The following is a 16,214-nucleotide window of genomic DNA, read 5'->3' on the forward strand; positions in this document are numbered from 1 at the left end:
TGAAATATCTGTTCTCAGATTCCACAGAAATAAGGCTAGCAAAGAGATCCACGAAATACAGACGTAACTCTGAGAGTGGAAGTCACACATCACAGAGCAGTTTCTCAGAAAGCGTCTTTCCAGATTTCATCTGAGGATATTTCCTTTTTCAACATAGCCCTCTATGGGCTTCCAAATATCACTTTTCCAATTCCACAGAAACTGTCTAAGCGAAAGGCTTCTTGAGGGGAAAGCTGTAACTCTGTGAGATGACTTCACAGAACACAAAGAAGTTTCTCAGAAAGCTTCTTTCTCTTTGTTATCGCAGGATATTTCCTTTGGCCCTATAGTCTTCAAAGGGATCCGAAATATCTGTTCTCAGATTCCACAGAAATAAGGCTAGCAAAGAGATCTACGAAACACAGATGTAACTCTGTGAGATGAATTCACAGAACACTAAGCAGTTTCTCAGAAAGCTTCTTTCCAGATTTCATCTGAGGATATTTCCTTTTTCACCATAGGGCTTCCAAATATCACTTTGCCAATTCCACAAGAACTGTCTTAGCGAAAGGCTTCTTGAGGGGAAAGCTGTAACTCTGTGAGATGATTTCACAGAACACAAGGAAGTTTCTCAGAAAGCTTCTTTCTCTTTGTTATCGGAGGATATTTACTTTGGCCCTATAGCCTTCAAAGGGATCCGAAATATCTGTTGTCAGAGTCCAAAGAAAGAAGGGTAGCAAGGAGATTCTCGAAATACTGATGTAACTCTGTGAGTGGAAGTCACACATCACCGAGCAGTTTCTCCGAAAGCTTCTTTCCAGATTTCATCTGAGGATATTTCCTTTTTCACCATAGCCCTCTATGGGCTTCCAAATATCACTTTGCCAATTCCACAAGAACTGTCTTAGCGAAAGGCTTCTTGAGGGGAAAGCTGTAACTCTGTGAGATGATTTCACAGAACACAAAGAAGTTTCTCAGAAAGCTTCTTTCTCTTTGTTATCGGAGGATATTTCCTTTGGCCCTATAGTCTTCAAAGGGATCTGAAATATCTGTTCTCAGATTCCACAGAAATAAGGCTAGCAAAGAGATCCACGAAATACAGACGTAACTCTGAGAGTGGAAGTCACACATCACAGAGCAGTTTCTCAGAAAGCTTCTTTCCAGATTTCTTCTGAGTATATTGCCTTTTTCAACATAGCCCTCTATGGGCTTCCAAATATCACTTTGCCAATTCCACAGAAACTGTCTAAGCGAAAGGCTTCTTGAGGGGAAAGCTGTAACTCTGTGAGATGACTTCACAGAACACAAAGAAGTTTCTCAGAAAGCTTCTTTCTCTTTGTTATCGCAGGATATTTCCTTTGGCCCTATAGTCTTCAAAGGGATCCGAAATATCTGTTCTCAGATTCGACAGAAATAAGGCTAGCAAAGAGATCTACGAAACACAGATGTAACTCTGTGAGATGAATTCACAGAACACTAAGCAGTTTCTCAGAAAGTTTCTTTCCAGATTTCATCTGAGGATATTTCCTTTTTCACCATAGGGCTTCCAAATATCACTTTGCCAATTCCACAAGAACAGTCTTAGCGAAAGGCTTCTTGAGGGGAAAGCTGTAACTCTGTGAGTTGATTTCACAGAACACAAGGAAGTTTCTCAGAAAGCTTCTTTCTCTTTGTTATCGGAGGATATTTCCTTTGGCCCTATAGCCTTCAAGGGGATCCGAAATATCTGTTGTCAGATTCCAAAGAAAGAAGGGTAGCAAGGAGACCCTAGAAATACTGATGTAACTCTGTGAGTGGAAGTCACACATCACAGAGCAGTATCTCAGAAACCTTCTTTCCAGATTTCATCTGAGGATATTTCCTTTTTCACCATAGCCCTCTATGGGCTTCCAAATATCACTTTGCCAATTCCACTAGAACTGTCTTAGCGTAAGGCTTCTTGAGGGGAAAGCTGTAACTGTGTGAGATGATTTCACAGAACACAAGGAAATTTCTCAGAAAGCTTCTTTCTCTTTTTTATCGGAGGATATTTCCTTTGGCCCTATAGTCTTCAAAGGGATCCGAAATATCTGTTCTCAGATTCCACAGAAATAAGGCTACCAAAGGGATCTACGAAACACAGATGTAACTCTGTGAGATGAATTCACAGAACACTAAGCAGTTTCTCAGAAAGCTTCTTTCCAGATTTCATCTGCGTATATTTCCTTTTTCACCATAGCCCTCTATGGGCTTCCAAATATCACTTTTCCAATTCTAGAAGAACTGTCTTAGCGAAAGGCTTCTTGAGGGGAAAGCTGTAACTCTGTGAGATGATTTCACAGAACACAAAGAAGTTTCTCAGAAAGCTTTTTTCTCTTTGTTCTCGGAGGATATTTCCTTTGGCCCTATAGTCTTCAAAGGGATCCGAAATATCTGTTCTCAGATTCCACAGAAATAAGGCTAGCAAAGAGATCCTCGAAATACAGATGTAACACTGTGAGATGAATTCACAGAACACTAAGCAGTTTCTCAGAAAGCTTCTTTCCAGATTTCATCTGAGGATATTTGCTTTTTCACCATAGCCCTCTATGGGCTTCCAAATATCACTTTGCCAATTCCAAAAGAACTGTCTTAGCGAAAGGCTTCTTGAGGGGAAATCTGCAACTCTGTGAGATGATTTCACAGAACTCAAAGAAGTTTCTCAGAAAGCTTCTTTCTCTTTGTTATCGGAGGATATTTCCTTTGGCCCTATAGTCTTCAAAGGGATCCGAAATATCTGTTCTCAGATTCCACAGAAATAAGGCTAGCAAAGAGATCCACGAAATACAGACGTAACTCTGAGAGTGGAAGTCACACATCACAGAGAAGTTTCTCAGAAAGCTTCTTTCCAGATTTCATCTGAGGATATTTCCTTTTTCAACATAGCCCTCTATGGGCTTCCAAATATCACTTTGCCAATTCCACAGAAACTGTCTAAGCGAAAGGCTTCTTGAGGGGAAAGCTGTAACTCTGTGAGATGATTTCACAGAAGACAAAGAAGTTTCTCAGAAAGCTTCTTTCTCTTTGTTATCGGAGGATATTTCCTTTGGCCCTATAGTCTTCAAAGGGATCCGAAATATCTGTTCTCAGATTCCACAGAAATAAGGCTAGCAAAGAGATCTACGAAACACAGATGTAACTCTGTGAGATGAATTCACAGAACACTAAGCAGTTTCTCAGAAAGCTTCTTTCCAGATTTCATCTGAGGATATTTCCTTTTTCACCATAGGGCTTCCAAATATCACTTTGCCAATTCCACAAGAACTGTCTTAGCGAAAGGCTTCTTGAGGGGAAAGCTGTAACTCTGTGAGATGATTTCACAGAACACAAGGAAGTTTCTCAGAAAGCTTCTTTCTCTTTGTTATCGGAGGATATTTACTTTGGCCCTATAGCCTTCAAAGGGATCCGAAATATCTGTTGTCAGAGTCCAAAGAAAGAAGGGTAGCAAGGAGATTCTCGAAATACTGATGTAACTCTGTGAGTGGAAGTCACACATCACCGAGCAGTTTCTCAGAAAGCTTCTTTCCAGATTTCATCTGAGGATATTGCCTTTTTCAACATAGCCCTCTATGGGCTTCCAAATATCACTTTGCCAATTCCACAAGAACTGTCTTAGCGAAAGGCTTCTTGAGGGGAAAGCTGTAACTCTGTGAGATGATTTCACAGAACACAAAGAAGTTTCTCAGAAAGCTTCTTTCTCTTTGTTATCGGAGGATATTTCCTTTGGCCCTATAGTCTTCAAAGGGATCCGAAATATCTCTTCTCAGATTCCACAGAAATAAGCCTAGCAAAGAGATCCACGAAATACAGACGTAACTCTGAGAGTGGAAGTCACACATCACAGAGCAGTTTCTCAGAAAGCTTCTTTCCAGATTTCATCTGAGGATATTGCCTTTTTCAACATAGCCCTCTATGGGCTTCCAAATACCACTTTGCCAATTCCACAGAAACTGTCTAAGCGAAAGGCTTCTTGAGGGGAAAGCTGTAACTCTGTGAGATGATTTCACAGAACACAAAGAAGTTTCTCAGAAAGCTTCTTTCTCTTTGTTATCGGAGGATATTTCCTTTGGCCCTATAGTCTTCAAAGGGATCCGAAATATCTGTTCTCAGATTCCACAGAAATAAGGCTAGCAAAGAGATCTACGAAACACAGATGTAACTCTGTGAGATGAATTCACAGAACACTAAGCAGTTTCTCAGAAAGCTTCTCTCCAGATTTCATCTGAGGATATTTCCTTTTTCACCATAGGGCTTCCAAATATCACTTTGCCAATTCCACAAGAACTGTCTTAGCGAAAGGCTTCTTGAGGGGAAAGCTGTAACTCTGTGAGATGATTTCACAGAACACAAGGAAGTTTCTCAGAAAGCTTCTTTCTCTTTGTTATCGGAGGATATTTCCTTTGGCCCTATAGTCTTCAAAGGGATCCGAAATATCTGTTCTCAGAATCCACAGAAATAAGGCTAGCAAAGAGATCTACGAAACACAGATGTAACCCTGTGAGATGAATTCACAGAACACTAAGCAGTTTCTCAGAAAGCTTCTTTCCAGATTTCATCTGAGGATATTTCCTTTTTCACCATAGCCCTCTATGGGCTTCCAAATATCACTTTCCCAATTCCACAAGAACTGTCTTAGCGAAAGGCTTCTTGAGGGGAAAGCTGTAACTCTGTGCGATGATTTCACAGAACACAAAGAAGTTTCTCAAAAAGCTTCTTTCTCTTTGTTATCGGAGGATATTTCCTTTGGCCCTATAGTCTTCAAAGGGATCTGAAATATCTGTTCTCAGATTCCACAGAAATAAGGCTAGCAAAGAGATCCACGAAATACAGACGTAACTCTGAGAGTGGAAGTCACACATCACAGAGCAGTTTCTCAGAAAGCTTCTTTCCAGATTTCTTCTGAGGATATTGCCTTTTTCAACATAGCCCTCTATGGGCTTCCAAATATCACTTTGCCAATTCCACAGAAACTGTCTAAGCGAAAGGCTTCTTGAGGGGAAAGCTGTAACTCTGTGAGATGATTTCACAGAACACAAAGAAGTTTCTCAGAAAGCTTCTTTCTCTTTGTTATCGGAGGATATTTCCTTTGGCCCTATAGTCTTCAAAGGGATCCGAAATATCTGTTCTCAGATTCCACAGAAATAAGGCTAGCAAAGAGATCTACGAAACACAGATGTAACTCTGTGAGATGAATTCACAGAACACTAAGCAGTTTCTCAGAAAGCTTCTTTCCAGATTTCATCTGAGGATATTTCCTTTTTCACCATAGGGCTTCCAAATATCACTTTGCCAATTCCACAAGAACTGTCTTAGCGAAAGGCTTCTTGAGGGGAATGCTGTAACTCTGTGAGATGATTTCACAGAACACAAGCAAGTTTCTCAGAAAGCTTCTTTCTCTTTGTTATCGGAGGATATTTACTTTGGCCCTATAGCCTTCAAAGGGATCCGAAATATCTGTTGTCAGAGTCCAAAGAAAGAAGGGTACCAAGGAGATTCTCGAAATACTGATGTAACTCTGTGAGTGGAAGTCACACATCACCGAGCAGTTTCTCAGAAAGCTTCTTTCCAGATTTCATCTGAGGATATTTCCTTTTTCACCATAGCCCTCTATGGGCTTCCAAATATCACTTTGCCAGTTCCACAAGAACTGTCTTAGCGAAAGGCTTCTTGAGGGGAAAGCTGTATCTCTGTGAGATGATTTCACAGAACACAAAGAAGTTTCTCAGAAAGCTTCTTTCTCTTTGTTATCGGAGGATATTTCCTTTGGCCCTATAGTCTTCAAAGGGATCCGAAATATCTCTTCTCAGATTCCACAGAAATAAGCCTAGCAAAGAGATCCACGAAATACAGACGTAACTCTGAGAGTGGAAGTCACACATCACAGAGCAGTTTCTCAGAAAGCTTCTTTCCAGATTTCATCTGAGGATATTGCCTTTTTCAACATAGCCCTCTATGGGCTTCCAAATATCACTTTGCCAATTCCACAGAAACTGTCTAAGCGAAAGGCTTCTTGAGGGGAAAGCTGTAACTCTGTGAGATGATTTCACAGAACACAAAGAAGTTTCTCAGAAAGCTTCTTTCTCTTTGTTATCGGAGAATATTTCCTTTGGCCCTATAGTCTTCAAAGGGATCCTAAATATCTGTTCTCAGATTCCACAGAAATAAGGCTAGCAAAGAGATCTACGAAACACAGATGTAACTCTGTGAGATGAATTCACAGAACACTAAGCAGTTTCTCAGAAAGCTTCTCTCCAGATTTCATCTGAGGATATTTCCTTTTTCACCATAGGGCTTCCAAATATCACTTTGCCAATTCCACAAGAACTGTCTTAGCGAAAGGCTTCTTGAGGGGAAAGCTGTAACTCTGTGAGATGATTTCACAGAACACAAGGAAGTTTCTCAGAAAGCTTCTTTCTCTTTGTTATCGGAGGATATTTACTTTGGCCCTATAGCCTTCGAAGGGATCCGAAATATCTGTTGTCACATTCCAAAGAAAGAAGGGTAGCAAGGAGATCCTCGAAATACTGATGTAACTCTGTGAGTGGAAGTCACACATCACCGAGCAGTTTCTCAGAAAGCTTCTTTCCAGATTACATCTGAGGATATTTCCTTTTTCACCATAGCCCTCTATGGGATTCCAAATATCACTTTGCCAATTCCACAAGAACTGTCTTAGCGAAAGGCTTCTTGAGGGGAAAGCTGTAACTCTGTGAGATGATTTCACAGAACACAAAGAAGTTTCTCAGAAAGCTTCTTTCTCTTTGTTATCGGAGGATATTTCCTTTGGCCCTATAGTCTTCAAAGGGATCCGAAATATCTCTTCTCAGATTCCACAGAAATAAGGCTAGCAAAGACATCCACAAAATACAGACGTAACTCTGAGAGTGGAAGTCACACATCACAGAAAAGTTTCTCAGAAAGCTTCTTTCCAGATTTCATCTGAGGATATTTCCTTTTTCAACATAGCCCTCTATGGGCTTCCAAATATCACTTTGCCAATTCCACAAGAACTGTCTAAGCGTAAGGCTTCTTGAGGGGAAAGCTGTAACTCTGTGAGATGATTTCACAGAACACAAAGAAGTTTCTCAGAAGGCTTCTTTCTCTTTGTTATCGGAGGATATTTCCTTTGGCCCTATAGTCTTCATAGGGATCCGAAATATCTGATCTGAGATTCCACAGAAATAAGGCTAGCAAAGAGATCTAGGAAACCCAGATGTAACTCTGTGAGATGAATTCACAGAACACTAAGCAGTTTCTCAGAAAGCTTCTTTCCAGATTTCATCTGAGGATATTTCCTTTTTCACCATAGGGCTTATAAATGTCACTTTGCCAATTCCACAGGAACTGTCTTAGCGAAAGGCTTCTTGAGGGGAACGCTGTAACTGTGTGAGATGATTTCACAGAACACAAGGAAGTTTCTCAGAAAGCTTCTTTCTCTTTGTTATCGGAGGATATTTCCTTTGGCCCTATAGTCTTCAAAGGGATCCGAAATATCTGTTCTCAGATTCCACAGAAATAAGGCTAGCAAAGAGATCTACGAAACAGAGATGTAACTCTGTGAGATGAATTCACAGAACACTAAGCAGTTTCTCAGAAAGCTTCTTTCCAGATTTCATCTGAGGATATTTCCTTTTTCACCATAGCCCTCTATTTCCTTCCAAATATCACTTTGTCAATTCCACAAGAACTGTCTTAGCGAAAGGCTTCTTGAGTGGAAAGCTGTAACTCTGTGAGATGATTTCACAGAACACAAAGAGGTTTCTCAGAAAGCTTCTTTCTCTTTGTTATCAGAGGATATTTACTTTGGCCCTATAGCCTTCAAAGGGATCCGAAATATCTGTTGTCAGATTCCACAGAAAGAAGGCTAGCAAAGAGAACCACAAAATACTGATGTAACTCTGTGAGTGGAAGTCACACATCACAGAGCAGTTTATCAGAAAGCTTCTTTCCAGATTTCATCTGAGGATATTTCCTTTTTCACCATAGCCCTCTATGGGCTTCCAAATATCACTTTGCCAATTCCACAAGAACTGTCTTAGCGAAAGGCTTCTTGAGGGGAAAGCTGTAACTCTGTGAGATGATTTCACAGAACACAAAGAAGTTTCTCAGAAAGCTTCTTTCTCTTTGTTATTGGAGGATATTTCCTTTGGCCCTGTAGTCTTCAAAGGGATCCGAAATATCTGTTCTCAGATTCCACAGAAATAAGGCTAGCAAAGAGATCCACGAAATACAGATGTAACTCTGAGAGTGGAAGTCACACATCACAGAGCAGTTTCTCAGAAAGCTTCTTTCCAGATTTCATCTGAGGATATTTCCTTTTTCACCATAGCCCTCTATGGGCTTCCAAATATCACTTTGCCAATTCCACAAGAACTGTTTAGCGAAAGGCTTCTTGAGGGGAAAGCTGTAACTCTGTGAGATGATTTCACAGAACACAAAGAAGTTTCTCAGAAAGCTTCTTTCTCTTTGTTATCGGAGGATATTTCCTTTGGCCCTATAGTCTTCAAAGGGATCCGAAATATCTGTTCTCAGATTCCACAGAAATAAGGCTAGCCAAGAGATCCACGAAACACAGATGTAACTCTGTGAGATGAATTAACAGAACACTAAGCAGGTTCTCAGAAAGCTTCTTTCCAGATTTCATGTGAGGATATTTCCTTTTTCAACATAGCCCTCTATGGGCTTCCAAATATCACTTTGCCAATTCCACAGGAACTGTCTTAGCGAAAGGCTTCTTGAGGGGAAAGCTGTAACTCTGTGTGATGATTTCACAGAACACAAAGAAGTTTCTCAGAAAGCTTCTTTCTCTTTGTTATCGAAGGATATTTCCTTTGGCCCTATAGTCTTCAAAGGGATCCGAAATATCTGTTCTCAGATTCCACAGAAATAAGGCTAGCAAAGAGATCTACGATACACAGATATAACTCTGTGAGATGAATTCACAGAACACTAAGCAGTTTCTCAGAAAGCTTCTTTCCAGATTTCATTTACGGATATTTCCTTTTTCAACATAGCCCTCTAAGGGCTTCCAAATATCACTTTGCCAATTCCACAAGAACTGTCTTAGCGAAAGGCTTCTTGAGGGGAAAGCTGTAACTCTGTGAGATGATTTCACAGAACACAAAGAAGTTTCTCAGAAAGCTTCTTTCTCTTTGTTATCGGAGGATATTTCCTTTGGCCCATAGTCTTCAAAAGGAACCGAAATATCTCTTCTCAGATTCCACAGAAATAAGGCTAGCAAAGAGATCCACGGAATACAGACGTAACTCTGAGAGTGGAAGTCACACATCACAGAGCAGTTTCTCAGAAAGCTTCTTTCCAGATTTCATCTGAGGATATTTCCTTTTTCACCGTAGCCCTCTATGGGCTTCCAAATATCACTTTGCCAATTCCACAAGAACTGTCTTAGCGAAAGGCTTCTTGAGTGGAAAACTGTAACTCTGTGAGATGATTTCACAGAACACAAAGAAGTTTCTCAGAAAGCTTCTTTCTCTTTGTTATCTGAGGATATTTACTTTGGCCCTATAACCTTCAAAGGGATCCGAAATATCTGTTGTCAGATTCCACAGAAAGAAGGCTAGCAAAGAGATCTACGAAACACAGATGCAACTCTGTGAGATGAATTCAGAGAACACTAAGCAGTTTCTCAGAAAGCTTCTTTCCAGATTTCATCTGAGGATATTTCCTTTTTCACCATAGCCCTCTATGGGCTTCCAAATATCACTTTGCCAATTCCCCAAGAACTGTCTTAGCGAAAGGCTTCTGAAGGGGTAAGCTGTAACTCTGTGAGATGATTTCACAGAACACAAAGAAGTTTCTCAGAAAGCTTCTTTCTCTTTGTTATCGGAGGATATTTCCTTTGGCACTATAGTCTTCAAAGGGATCCGAAACATCTGTTCTCAGATTCCACAGAAATAAGGCTAGCAAAGAGATCCACGAAACACAGATGTAACTCTGTGAGATGAATTCACAGAACACTAAGCTGTTTCTCAGAAAGCTTCTATCCAGATTTCATCTGAGGATATTTCCTTTTTCACCATAGCCCTCTATGGGCTTCGAAATATCACTTTGCCAATTCCACAAGAACTGTCTTAGCGAAAGGCTTCTTGAGGGGAAAGCTGTAACTCTGTGAGATGATTTCACAGAACACAAAGAAGTTTCTCAGAAAGCTTCTTTCTCTTTGTTATCGGAGGATATTTCCTTTGGCCCTATAGTCTTCAAAGGGATCCGAAATATCTGTTCTCAGATTCCACAGAAATAAGGCTAGCAAAGAGATCCACGAAATACAGACGTAACTCTGAGAGTGGAAGTCACACATCACAGAGCAGTTTCTCAGAAAGCTTCTTTCCAGATTTCATCTGAGGATATTTCCTTTTTCAACATAGCCCTCTATGGGCTTCCAAATATCACTTTGCCAATTCCACAAGAACTGTCTTAGCGAAAGGCTTCTTGAGGGGAAAGCTGTAACTCTGTGAGATGATTTCACAGAACACAAGGAAGTTTCTCAGAAAGCTTCTTTCTCTTTGTTATCGGAGGATATTTACTTTGGCCCTATAGCCTTCAAAGGGATCCGAAATATCTCTTCTCAGATTCCAAAGAAAGAAGGGTAGCAAGGAGATTCTCGAAATACTGATGTAACTCTGTGAGTGGAAGTCACACATCACAGAGCAGTATCTCAGAAACCTTCTTTCCAGATTTCATCTGAGGATATTTCCTTTTTCACCATAGCCCTCTAAGGGCTTCCAAATATCACTTTGCCAATTCCACAAGAACTGTCTTAGCGAAAGGCTTCTTGAGGGGAAAGCTGTAACTCTGTGAGATGATTTCACAGAACACAAAGAAGTTTCTCATAAGGCTTCTTTCTCTTTGTTTTCGGAGGATATTTCCTTTGGCCCTATAGTCTTCAAAGGGATCCGAAATATCTCTTCTCAGATTCCACAGAAATAAGGCTAGCAAAGAGATCTAGGAAACCCAAATGTAACTCTGTGAGATGAATTCACAGAACACTAAGCAGTTTCTCAGAAAGCTTCTTTCCAGATTTCATCTGAGGATATTTCCTTTTTCACCATAGGGCTTCCAAATGTCACTTTGCCAATTCCACAGGAACTGTCTTAGCGAAAGGCTTCTTGAGGGGAACGCTGTAACTTTGTGAGATGATTTCACAGAACACAAGGAAGTTTCTCAGAAAGCTTCTTTCTCTTTGTTATCGGAGGATATTTCCTTTGGCCCTATAGTCTTCAAAGGGATCCCAAATATCTGTTCTCAGATTCCACAGAAATAAGGCTAGCAAAGAGATCTACGAAACACAGATGTAACTCTGTGAGATGAATTCACAGAACACTAAGCAATTTCTCAGAAAGCTTCTTTCCAGATTTCATCTGCGTATATTTCCTTTTTCACCATAGCCCTCTATGGGCTTCCAAATATCACTTTTCCAATTCTAGAAGAACTGTCTTAGCGAAAGGCTTCTTGAGGGGAAAGCTGTAACTCTGTGAGATGATTTCACAGAACACAAAGAAGTTTCTCAGAAAGCTTCTTTCTCTTTGTTCTCGGAGGATATTTCCTTTGGCCCTATAGTCTTCATAGGGATCCGAAATATCTGATCTGAGATTCCACAGAAATAAGGCTAGCAAAGAGATCTAGGAAACCCAGATGTAACTCTGTGAGATGAATTCACAGAACACTAAGCAGTTTCTCAGAAAGCTTCTTTCCAGATTTCGTCTGAGGATATTTCCTTTTTCACCATAGGGCTTCCAAATGTCACTTTGCCAATTCCACAGGAACTGTCTTAGCGAAAGGCTTCTTGAGGGGAACCATGTAACTTTGTGAGATGATTTCACAGAACACAAGGAAGTTTCTCAGAAAGCTTCTTTCTCTTTGTTATCGGAGGATATTTCCTTTGGCCCTATAGTCTTCAAAGGGATCCGAAATATCTGTTCTCAGATTCCACAGAAATAAGGCTAGCAAAGAGATCTACGAAACACAGATGTAACTCTGTGAGATGAATTCACAGAACACTAAGCAGTTTCTCAGAAAGCTTCTTTCCAGATTTCATCTGAGGATATTTCCTTTTTCACCATAGCCCTCTATTTGCTTCCAAATATCACTTTGCCAATTCCACAAGAACTGTCTTAGCGAAAGGCTTCTTGAGGGGAAAGCTGTAACTCTGTGAGATGATTTCACAGAACACAAAGAACTTTCTCAGAAAGCTTCTTTCTCTTTGTTATCGGAGGATATTTCCTTTGGCCCATAGTCTTCAAAGGGATCCGAAATATCTCTTCTCAGATTCCACAGAAATAAGGCTAGCAAAGAGATCCACGAAATACAGACGTAACTCTGAGAGTGGAAGTCACACATCACAGAGCAGTTTCTCAGAAAGCTTCTTTCCAGATTTCATCTGAGGATATTTCCTTTTTCACCGTAGCCCTCTATGGGCTTCCAAATATCACTTTGCCAATTCCACAAGAACTGTCTTAGCGAAAGGCTTCTTGAGTGGAAAGCTGTAACTCTGTGAGATGATTTCACAGAACACAAAGAAGTTTCTCAGAAAGCTTCTTTCTCTTTGTTATCTGAGGATATTTACTTTGGCCCTATACCCTTCAAAGGGATCCGAAATATCTGTTGTCAGATTCCACAGAAAGAAAGCTAGCAAAGAGATCCACGAAATACTGATGTAACTCTGTGAGTGGAATTCACACATCACAGAGCAGTTTCTCAGAGAGCTTCTTTCCAGATTTCATCTGAGGATATTTCCTTTTTCACCATAGCCCTCTTTGGGCTTCTAAATATCACTTTGCCAATTCCACCAGAACTGTCTTAGCGAAAGGCTTCTTGAGGTGAAAGCTGTAACTCTGTGAGATGATTTCACAGAACACAAAGAAGTTTCTCAGAAAGCTTCTTTCTCTTTGTTATCGGAGATTATTTCCTTTGGCCCTATAGTCTTCAAAGGGATCCGAAATATCTCTTCTCAGATTCCACAGAAATAAGGCTAGCAAAGAGATCCACGAAATACAGACGTAACTCTGAGAGTGGAAGTCACACATCACAGAGCAGTTTCTCAGAAAGCTTCTTTCCAGATTTCATCTGAGGATATTTCCTTTTTCAACACAGCCCTCTATGGGCTTCCAAATATCACTTTGCCAATTCCACAAGAACTGTCTAAGCGTAAGGCTTCTTGAGGGGAAAGCTGTAACTCTGTGAGATGATTTCACAGAACACAAAGAAGTTTCTCAGAAAGCTTCTTTCTCTTTGTTATCGGAGGATATTTCCTTTGGCCCTATAGTCTTCATAGGGATCCGAAATATCTGATCTGAGATTCCACAGAAATAAGGCTAGCAAAGAGATCTAGGAAACCCAGATGTAACTCTGTGAGATGAATTCACAGAACACTAAGCAGTTTCTCAGAAAGCTTCTTTCCAGATTTCATCTGAGGATATTTCCTTTTTCACCATAGGGCTTCCAAATGTCACTTTGCCAATTCCACAGGAACTGTCTTAGGGAAAGGCTTCTTGAGGGGAACGCTGTAACTTTGTGAGATGATTTCACAGAACACAAGGAAGTTTCTCAGAAAGCTTCTTTCTCTTTGTTATCGGAGGATATTTCCTTTGGCCCTATAGTCTTCAAAGGGATCCGAAATATCTGTTCTCAGATTCCACAGAAATAAGGCTAGCAAAGAGATCTACGAAACACAGATGTAACTCTGTGAGATGAATTCACAGAACACTAAGCAGTTTCTCAGAAAGCTTCTTTCCAGATTTCATCTGAGGATATTTCCTTTTTCACCATAGCCCTCTATTTGCTTCCAAATATCACTTTGTCAATTCCACAAGAACTGTCTTAGCGAAAGGCTTCTTGAGTGGAAAGCTGTAACTCTGTGAGATGATTTCACAGAACACAAAGAAGTTTCTCAGAAAGCTTCTTTCTCTTTGTTATCGGAGGATATTTACTTTGGCCCTATAGCCTTCAAAGGGATCCGAAATATCTGTTGTCAGATTCCACAGAAAGAAGGCTAGCAAAGAGAACCACAAAATACTGATGTAACTCTGTGAGTGGAAGTCACACATCACAGAGCAGTTTATCAGAAAGCTTCTTTCCAGATTTCATCTGAGGATATTTCCTTTTTCACCATAGCCCTCTATGGGCTTCCAAATATCACTTTGCCAATTCCACAAGAACTGTCTTAGCGAAAGGCTTCTTGAGGGGAAAGCTGTAACTCTGTGAGATGATTTCACAGAACACAAAGAAGTTTCTCAGAAAGCTTCTTTCTCTTTGTTATCGGAGGATATTTCCTTTGGCCCTGTAGTCTTCAAAGGGATCCGAAATATCTGTTCTCAGATTCCACAGAAATAAGGCTAGCAAAGAGATCCACGAAATACAGATGTAACTCTGAGAGTGGAAGTCACACATCACAGAGCAGTTTCTCAGAAAGTTTCTTTCCAGATTTCATCTGAGGATATTTCCTTTTTCACCATAGCCCTCTATGGGCTGCCAAATATCACTTTGCCAATTCCACAAGAACTGTTTAGCGAAAGGCTTCTTGAGGGGAAAGCTGTAACTCTGTGAGATGATTTCACAGAACACAAAGAAGTTTCTCAGAAAGCTTCTTTCTCTTTGTTATCGGAGGATATTTCCTTTGGCCCTATAGTCTTCAAAGGGATCCGAAATATCTGTTCTCAGATTCCACAGAAATAAGGCTAGCCAAGAGATCCACGAAACACAGATGCAACTCTGTGAGATGAATTAACAGAACACTAAGCAGTTTCTCAGAAAGCTTCTTTCCAGATTTCATCTGAGGATATTTCCTTTTTAAACATAGCCCTCTATGGGCTTCCAAATATCACTTTGCCAATTCCACAGGAACTGTCTTAGCGAAAGGCTTCTTGAGGGGAAAGCTGTAACTCTGTGTGATGATTTCACAGAACACAAAGAAGTTTCTCAGAAAGCTTCTTTCTCTTTGTTATCGAAGGATATTTCCTTTGGCCCTATATTCTTCAAAGGGATCCGAAATATCTGTTCTCAGATTCCACAGAAATAAGGCTAGCAAAGAGATCTACGAAACACAGATATAACTCTGTGAGATGAATTCACAGAACACTAAGCAGTTTCTCAGAAAGCTTCTTTCCAGATTTCATTTACGGATATTTCCTTTTTCACCATAGCCATCTATGGGCTTCCAAATATCACTTTGCCAATTCCACAAGAACTGTCTTAGAGAAAGGCTTCTTGAGGGGAAAGCTGTAACTCTGTGAGATGATTTCACAGAACACAAAGAACTTTCTCAGAAAGCTTCTTTCTCTTTGTTATCGGAGGATATTTCCTTTGGCCCATAGTCTTCAAAGGGATCCGAAATATCTCTTCTCAGATTCCACAGAAATAAGGCTAGCAAAGAGATCCACGAAATACAGACGTAACTCTGAGAGTGGAAGTCACACATCACAGAGCAGTTTCTCAGAAAGCTTCTTTCCAGATTTCATCTGAGGATATTTCCTTTTTCACCATAGCCCTCTTTGGGCTTCTAAATATCACTTTGCCAATTCCACAAGAACTGTCTTAGGGAAAGGCTTCTTGAGGTGAAAGCTGTAACTCTGTGAGATGATTTCACAGAACACAAAGAAGTTTCTCAGAAAGCTTCTTTCCCTTTGTTATCGGAGGATATTTCCTTTGGCCCTATAGTCTTCAAAGGGATCCGAAATATCTGTTCTCAGATTCCACAGAAAGAAGGCTAGCAAAGAGATCTACGAAACACAGATGCAACTCTGTGAGATGAATTCACAGAACACTAAGCAGTTTCTCAGAAAGCTTCTTTTCAGATTTCATCTGAGGATATTTCCTTTTTCACCATAGCCCTCTATGGGCTTCCAAATATCACTTTGCCAATTCCACAGGAACTGTCTTAGCGAAAGGCTTCTTGAGGGGAAAGCTGTAACTCTGTGATATGATTTCACAGAACACAAAGAAGTTTCTCACAAAGCTTCTCTCTCTTTGTTATCGGAGGATATTTCCTTTGGCCCTATAGTCTTCAAAGGGATCCGAAATATCTGTTCTCAGATTCCACAGAAATAAGGCTAGCAAAGAGATCTACGAAACACAGATGTAACTCTGTGAGATGAATTCACAGAACACTAAGCAGTTTGTCAGAAAGCTTCTTTCCAGATTTCATCTGAGGATATTTCCTTTTTCACCAGAGTCCTCTATGGGCTTCCAAATATCACTTGCCA

The sequence above is a fragment of the Macaca nemestrina genome, chromosome 10, assembly GCF_043159975.1.
Source record: "Macaca nemestrina isolate mMacNem1 chromosome 10, mMacNem.hap1, whole genome shotgun sequence".
In the NCBI taxonomy this organism is placed as follows: Eukaryota; Metazoa; Chordata; class Mammalia; order Primates; family Cercopithecidae; genus Macaca; species Macaca nemestrina.